Source organism: Felis catus, chromosome B1 (genome assembly GCF_018350175.1).
Source record: "Felis catus isolate Fca126 chromosome B1, F.catus_Fca126_mat1.0, whole genome shotgun sequence".
NCBI classification, from domain to species: domain Eukaryota; kingdom Metazoa; phylum Chordata; class Mammalia; order Carnivora; family Felidae; genus Felis; species Felis catus.
In genome coordinates, this window is record NC_058371.1 from 203935443 (window position 1) to 203943515 (window position 8073).

The following is an 8073-nucleotide window of genomic DNA, read 5'->3' on the forward strand; positions in this document are numbered from 1 at the left end:
CCCCAGGGGGCTCGGCTGTGAATTCATCTCTCAGTGATTTGGAAGAGCTTTCTACAGACAATATGTGTATGTGGAGGACTCTTCTGTTATATATGTTGTAAATGTTTTCCTCAATATTTTTGGGAGGTCTCTCGTTTGTAGTACTCTAGGAAATTAAAAAATAATTTTTTTTATGTTTTTATTTATATTTGAGAGAGAGAGACAGAGCATGAGCAGGGGATGGGCAGAGAGAGAGGGAGACACAGATCCGAAGCAGGCTCCAGGCTCTGAACTGTCAGCACAGAGCCCGATGCAGGGCTCGAAGTTACGAACCGTGAGATCATGACCCGCGCTGAAGTCAGATGCTTAACCGACTGAGCCGCCCAGGTGCCCCTAGGAAATTTTTTAAAAACAAAACCAAAACAAAGTCTGTAATTCCACATTAAAAAAATTTTTTTACATGCTTATACACACAGGCATGTAGCATACATCTGTACATTGTTTTCTTAGTTCAGGTTTTTGTTTGTGGTTCTCCTTTCGTTGCTAACCCATGCTGATAACTTCGTATATCCCTTTTATATCTGTGCCCGTCTCTTTCTGTGATTTTAATTGCAGCTTGCGTGTGTGGCTGTGCTGTGCTGTGCTGTCTGGGCCCTCTCCCCGCTTCCTCCAACGGGATCGCCTGAGGCCTTTCTTGCCCGGGTATCGCTTTTGCCCCCCTCCTCTCAGTCCTCCCCCCCCCCCCCCCATAAGCTCCCTGTGGGCAAAGCTCAGTGTGGTTCCTGGGACCCTGATCTGCTGCAGTCGGTGCTAGGAATGGTCTGAGAAAGCTGACCTGGCATTTAGGACTTCGATCATCCTCAGATCGGCACCAGTGACTCCCATCGAGTTGTAGCTGGACGAGGGACGATGGCAGTGAGGGCCGGACGCTGTGGGACAGTGTGGCGCACCACTGCAGGCAACTGCAGCTGCCTGGACAGTGCTGCGGATTTACAAAGTACGAGGCAGCGGCAGACAATGGAAGTGGTGGCTGTGGCTAGGAATAACACATCCTTTGGAAAAAAACAGAGGCTGAGGGTGATTAATTCAGCAGTTAAAGGCTAACCGTGGTAAGCAGAGGGCTTCCCCGGTAGCCTAAAAAAGATCACTCACAGCCACAGGACCATTGCTTAGTCCTAACACTTGTAGAGCTCTAGAAAAGGCTGGATTCTCTGCCCAGGGAGGTGTGCTACCTCAAGGTCAGGGCCTTGATGAGGAAGAGGGACCAGGCCCTGAGGTACGGGACGGGGACATCCGGATTGGCACATTCAAATCCTAAGTCCCAGATGCTTCCGGGAACTGCAGAAATGGCTGCTCCTCTGTTAAAGGCTAGTGTCCCATCACCCCGCCATTGCTGAAGACAATGCAGGATGCATCTGGAAAAATACATGCTCCCTGAGGAGCTGCTGCCTCCCTCCCCCTTGACCATTAAGTCAACAACCTAGCCAAGAGGCACTGGACCTGTTAGGGGAGTGTGTAAGACCTGCGCCAGCCAGGTAGTCAGATGAGACAACCATTGGGTAGTGTGGCTGGGGAAAGACAGCATGTTAACTAGTAATGGGATTGGCTACTGAGGAGTAAAGCCCTGTAAAGGACCCAGTCAAGGCAGACACGGAGCAGCTCCCTGAGACTGAGTGTTGAAGAAAGAGGTGGAATGACTTGACCAGCTGACATACGCTGGCCTGCCACCCGCTGTCCCAGCACAAGCACCTGGGGTCCTTTAGTGGCGTGGCTGTGCGCTGGGGTGGAGGTCACGCGTGGACCCAGGTGCCTGTGCTCCCACTCACTGAGGCTGATCCAGGTGCTGGCTCTGCTGAGGTCCGGCCTTCCAACACACCGAAAGCTGAGTCCCCAGTAATACCATCCTTTGAGGGAACAGTCACTTGGTGCCGAGTTGACAACGCTGAACCCTTTGTGCCCCCAAAGGTGCAGTGATTTATCGACACGTTCCAGGCATGGGTTTCCCTTTACTGTTGCGTAGGGCCTCAGTGAGCTCCGCTACCCACGGCTCAGAGCATTTGATCCACTGATAGTCCCACAAGCATCTCACTGGACGTGGAGACCCGCCGTGCAGTCCGGGAGCTGCCGTGGGCACGTGGCTGTGGGACCCACGTGTCCCCTCAGCCACACACCCAGAAACACCACCCCGACAGAGGGTGGGATGGCCAGTGACAGGCACAGCTTGGGCCCCAGCATGGAGCAGCAACCTCCAGGGCGCAGTGTCCCTGGTGTGTACAATTAAGTACGCGCTGTACCTCAGTGAGCGTTCCAGGGGCAGTGTCCCCAGTACGTATAATTCAGGGGCCTCCAAACCAAAAGGTAGACGTGGGAGTGGTCCTCCTTACCATCATTTCCAGTGCTCTAGTCAGTAAACTTGTGTCTGGCCCTCAGCACCTCTGGCTCCTGCAGCTTCAGTCTTGACGGCCAGAGAGAGAGCCCACTAGGGTGCACAAGAATGCCATTCGATTTGCAGCTACAGCTGCTGCCCGGTCACTTCAGTATCCTCATGCCAAGAGACTGGCAGGCAAGGAATGGAATTTGCACCCGCCTGGGTGCTCCGTGGTCATCAGAAGTCAGGGCTGCCGTTACCTGATGGGGCAGGGAAGCTTACCCTTGGTACCTCGGTGATAGCTCTAGTCACCTCTCTGTCTCCTTTCTAAATCCGATTCAGTGACCATGGCCTGAGGAGGGTATGGTCACCAGGGGCTTATACCTCTCAGGGATGAGGGTTTAGGAAACTCTATTGGGTAGTCTACGTACACCGGCAGAGGTGCTAAGCCAGGGTGAGGGGACTCTAGAATGTGTACGAGAGGAGGGACACAAATATTTGCGGCTTTGAGACCAGCCACATTGACCAAGGGAGGCAGTCCATCCCATTAACCTTCCTTTTGGAAGTTTACCCCCAGGGTTCTTAGGTGGCTCATTTGGTTAAGCGTCTAGCTCTTGATCTCAGCTCAGGTCACCATCTCAAGGTTCGTGAGTTCAAGCCCCACATTGGGCTCTGTGCTGACAGCGCAGAGCCTGCTTGGGATTCTGTCTCTCCTCTCTGCCCCTCCCTGCTGTGCTCGCTTTCTTTCTCTCTCAAAATTAATAAACTAAAAAAATAAAATAAAATAAAAAAGTTTCCCCCAAGGGGGCTCCTGGGTGATGTAGTCGGTTAAGTGTCCGACTCGACTCTTGATCTCAGCTCAGGTCATGATCTCCTTGTTCGTGAGTTCGAGCTCTAAAATGGGCTCTGTGTTGATGGTGCAGGGCCTGCTTGGGATTCTGTCTCTTTCTCTCTTTCTGCCCCTCCCCAGCTTGGTCTCTCTCTCTCCTTCTCTCCCTCTCTCTCTCTCTCTCTCTCTCTCAATAAACAGACTTTTAAAAAAGGGGCGCCTGGGGGTTTCACTTGGTTGCGCATCTGACTCCGTTTCGGCTCAGGTCATGATCTTGGGGTTCGTGGGTTCGAGCCCAGCTTGGGATTCTCTCTCTCCCTCTCTCTCTGCCCTCCCTGCTTGTGTGCACATGCGTGCGCGCGCTCTCTCTCTCAAATAAGAACATTTTTTAAACAATAAAAAACTAAAATTAACAATAAAAGATTCTCCAGGAAGAGGCGCACTGGAACCTTGATGGAGCTGCTTTCAGAGTGCATCTGCAGCGAGTGGCTGTGAGTAATGCACAGGAGCGCCTGGCAGCGTAGGACCGCCGTGAGCCCTGCAGGTGCCCAGACCCCTACCCCAGCACTAAGCCAGTCATCGCCCCAGCTGCTGGGAGTGCTGCCGGCTGGCTGCTTACGACACAGCCTCTCCTGGTGGCCGCCTCAGCTGCACACCCCTTTCCCAGGACCAACCAGTCCAATGACTGGTTGGTGCTGGGATTTAAAGGCCCAGCTCCCTTAACCCAATGGGGGATAACTCTATAGCCATCCAGGTCCCAAGCAGGCCTTTGTGGTGACTGCATCTGGGTTCTCCTCCGGTCATGCTTCTGTATGTGTTGAACCTGAGGGCACTCCCCAGTAACCTTTCCAAATGCAAACCTTCATCTCTGAGTCGGCTCCCAGGGACCAGACTTGTGCCGGTGGGTGTCTATAACACACTTGTGCACATAAATGAGGAGGTTTGGTCACTGGTTTCAAAAATGGGATCGTATTTTCACAGATTCCTGTATGCATCTTCAAGGCCACTAATAAAGCCCTAAGTCATTCTTTTCAAAGGGGGTGTGTGCTTCCTGGTATGGATGGTACTTAATTTATTCATTGATTTCCCTCTTGATTGGTATCCACTTTGTTTTCAGTCTTTGGCCATAGATGTTTTGGTTTAAACCTATTTACTGTTGCATACATTTCTATGAAACAGCCAATAGTGAGGTTGTTTAGTTAGATGGTTCATACATTTTATATATAAAATGTTTATATATATAAACCGTCTGTTTTTATTGAGGGTATGCACTCACACGCACACACACACGTCCTACACACAAACCATATTCCTAATTTATAACTCAACATTCCACAAGTTTAACACCCCTGTAGCCTTCACCCAGATCAAGAAACAGAACATCGGTAACACCCCGGAGGCCCATCTTTGCTACCTGTGGGCCTGTCCTTTTCTTCCCAACTCTCAAGGGTGATGCATGTATTTTTAGTTTCCGTAGGTATTGACAGCTTGTTTTCCAACAAGATTCTAACTATTCACATTTTTACCACTGATGCCTGAAACTACCTCTTCCTTCCATTTCCAGTTATATTTGTTTAAATTTCTCCAACTACGAGTGAGTTTGGGTATTATATCATGTTTATTTGCTCTTTGGATTTGCTCATTTGTGCATTGCTTCTTCCTATCTTTTCCTCATTTTTTATTTTTTCTACTAAAAAATTTTTATGTTTATTTTTGAGAGAGACAAGAGTGAGCAGGGGAGGGGTAGAGAGAGAGGGAGACACAGAATCTGAAGCAGGCTCCAGGCTGTGAGCTGTCAGCACAGAGCCCGACGCGGGGCTCAAGCCCATGAACCACGAGATCGTGACCTGATCTGAAGTCAGACGCTTAACCAACTGAGCCACCCAGGCGCCCCCTCATTTTTTAAATTGAATTGCCTTATTTTGCAGTATATAAGAACCGTTGTATAACACAGATATTAACCCTTTATGATTTTTGTTCCGAATGGTTTTCCCAATGTATTCTTTCAGAAGTGGTGCTACTTCTCCCTATTGATCTGTTTTTTCCTACTGAACTGAGATGCCATCTTTGTTCTGTAGTAAAGTCTCATAAATCCTGGGGTCAGTTTCTGGATTGTCCATTCTGTTCCAGAAATCTTTTTGACTATTCCTATTGAAATGCCATGTGGAGTTGATTGCAGTGGCTTTCTAGCATGTTCTGATAATCTAGCACGGCAGGCCTTTTATTTTATTTTTTCACTTACCTTTTGTCTGCTTTCAGATCTTTAGTATGTCATCTATACTTTGATGTTATTTTTTCAATTAAAAGAGTTTGGTAGGCTCTCTAATTGGAAATGCGGTGCCTTTATTTTTGGAAGAATTGAATATTTTGTGCATATCTGGATGCCGTGTCTTTCCACTTGTATAAATCTTCTTTTGTGCCATTTGATAAGATTTTAAGCTTTCACCATTGAATGCATCATGGCTTTTTGTTAAATTTATCCCGAGTTCTTTCTTTTGTAAAGTTTTCCTCTGTTTGCATTTCTTGGTTGTCACTGTTGCTGTGGAGGGTCATAAACCACAGTGGTTATGAGCACGAACACCTGAGTCATGTTGCCTGGGGTTCAGTGTGGGCTCCTTCACTTACCGTTCAGCCCAGGCTTATTAAAATTAAAACAAAATTTAAAACAAGTTTGTATTCGAGATGTTTTACTGAACCTCTAATTGTTCCATTGCAATATTATTTGTTATAAGAATTTCCTCAGGGCGCCTGGGTGGCTCAGTCGGTTAAGCCTTTGATCTTGATTTCAGCTCAGGTCATGATCTCACGGTAAGTCGTGAGATCGAGCACCGTGTCTGGCTCCTGCTTAGTGCAAAGCCTGCTTAAGATTCTCTCTCCCTCTTCTTCTGTCCCTCCACTTCTCCCACATGCTCTCTCTCTCTCTCTCTCTCTCTCTCAAAAAAGAAAAAATTCCTCAAACATGTAATACTTTAAAGGTTTCTGCAAAATGTTGAACTTGGGTTTTCAGACTCAAGTATTCAGTGGAAATGCCAAATAATCATTTCTAATAAACATTGCGTGGTTACGTGGATCTGTCTGCAATGAATTTGAAGATATATTACATAAATGTTTATTGTGGTAGTATGCATTTTGGGCATCAGTTTGATTACATTGTTTTACATAAGTAAATAGTAAGTAGCATGCTCCTGTCACGAGGCCATCTGTGTTTAGCTAATCAGAGGACTTAGATTTCAATGCTTCTTTCATGTCTCCTGTTTGTGTTTTTAAAAGCTGCAGAAGTGGTGAATAAATCCCGTATTAAGTGTTCAGTACTTCTTGAAGATGGGAAGAATCCATCACTGGAAAAAAGGGTAAATCATTGCAAATGTGATGAATTCTAAATAGATAACTTTCACTTGTCCAACACAGGCTTTTCAAGTGTCTGCTGTGTGCTACACCCTGCGGATTCCACGCTTCAGAGAATAAAGAACCGAGTGCTTGTTCCCCAGGAGCTTACAGTTGAGCCTGCTTGGTGGGGGATGGGGGACGGGAAGACAGAGACGTGTGTCAGGTACGATGGTAGGAGAGACAGTCCCGAGAACAGCAGGAGGGACAGCTGGCCCATTTCTGCCCTATCTCGTTTAGTTTTTTTCTGGGTGGTGGGGAAAGTAGTCTGAAGTGTGAGAATTATGCCTGAGTTGACATCTAGAGGGTGGTTAGGAGCCGGTCGGTCTGGAGCCCCATCTTTGGAGATTGGGGGAGGACTTGGCCAAAGTGTTCAGGTTAGGGAAGGAGCTGGGGCTCCGGGGCAGCTGGAATTCAGGGGGGTTCTGGAAGCAGGGGGGAACCCCTGTCTCAGGGGTGCTCTGTGTGGTGTGGGACCCAGGGCGGGGGTAACAAGAGATCCTATCACCAAGACCTGGGACAGGAGACACAGTGGCCGGGAGAATAGACCCGGGGGCAAACTCCCTGTGTTCAAGGCCCAGCCTAACTCGGTCTAACTTAGACTCCCTGTAGTACAATGGGGACAGTGGGACCTGCCCAGGGGTTGGCAGGCTCATTGTCGTCCTTCAGGTGGAGGGAGAGCCTGCTGACTTCTGATGGGGGGGGGGGGGGGGCGGCAGCCCTGCCTTTGGAGATTTGGAGGTTCCCTCTCAGCCCTGCTTCCTGGTGCCCCTCCTGTCCCTCAGATAGAAAGCCAGCTTACCCTTAACAATTTTGCTTCTTTTCTTGCAGAAGAATTTTGAAAAGCCATATACCTGATGATGTGTTTTTAAGTTAACATTTAAAACATCCATAACGAGTTTAAAATGTTTCATAGGACACAATTTCTAGTGTATTGATAATATTGACATTTTAAAAAAGATTACATCATTGCTTAAAATATATCTACTAAAATCTAAGTACTATACTCTGGTAACTTAATATCTACAAGTATCGCTTTTTTTTTTTACTGTTTGTTTATTATTATTATTTTTTTAATTTTTTTAACGTTTATTTATTTTTGAGACAGAGAGAGACAGAGCATGAATGGGGGAGGGGCAGAGAGAGAGGGAGACACAGAATCCGAAGCAGGCTCCAGGCTCTGAGCCATCAGCCCAGAGCCCGACGTAGGGCTCGAACTCACAGACCGTGAGATTGTGACCTGAGCTAAAGTCGGATGCCCAACCGGCTGAGCCACCCAGGTGCCCCTGCTGTTTGTTTGTTTATTTTTGAGAAAGAGAGAGACAGAGTGCGAGTTGGGGAGGGGCAGAGAGAGAGGGAGACACAGAATCCCAAGCAGTCTCCAGGCTCTGAGCTGTCCGCACAGAGCCTGACGCGGGGCTCGAGCCCACAAACCACAAGATCATGACCTGAGTCAAAGTCAAACACTCAACTGACTGAGCCACCCAGGAGTCCCCATAAGTATTGCTTTAAA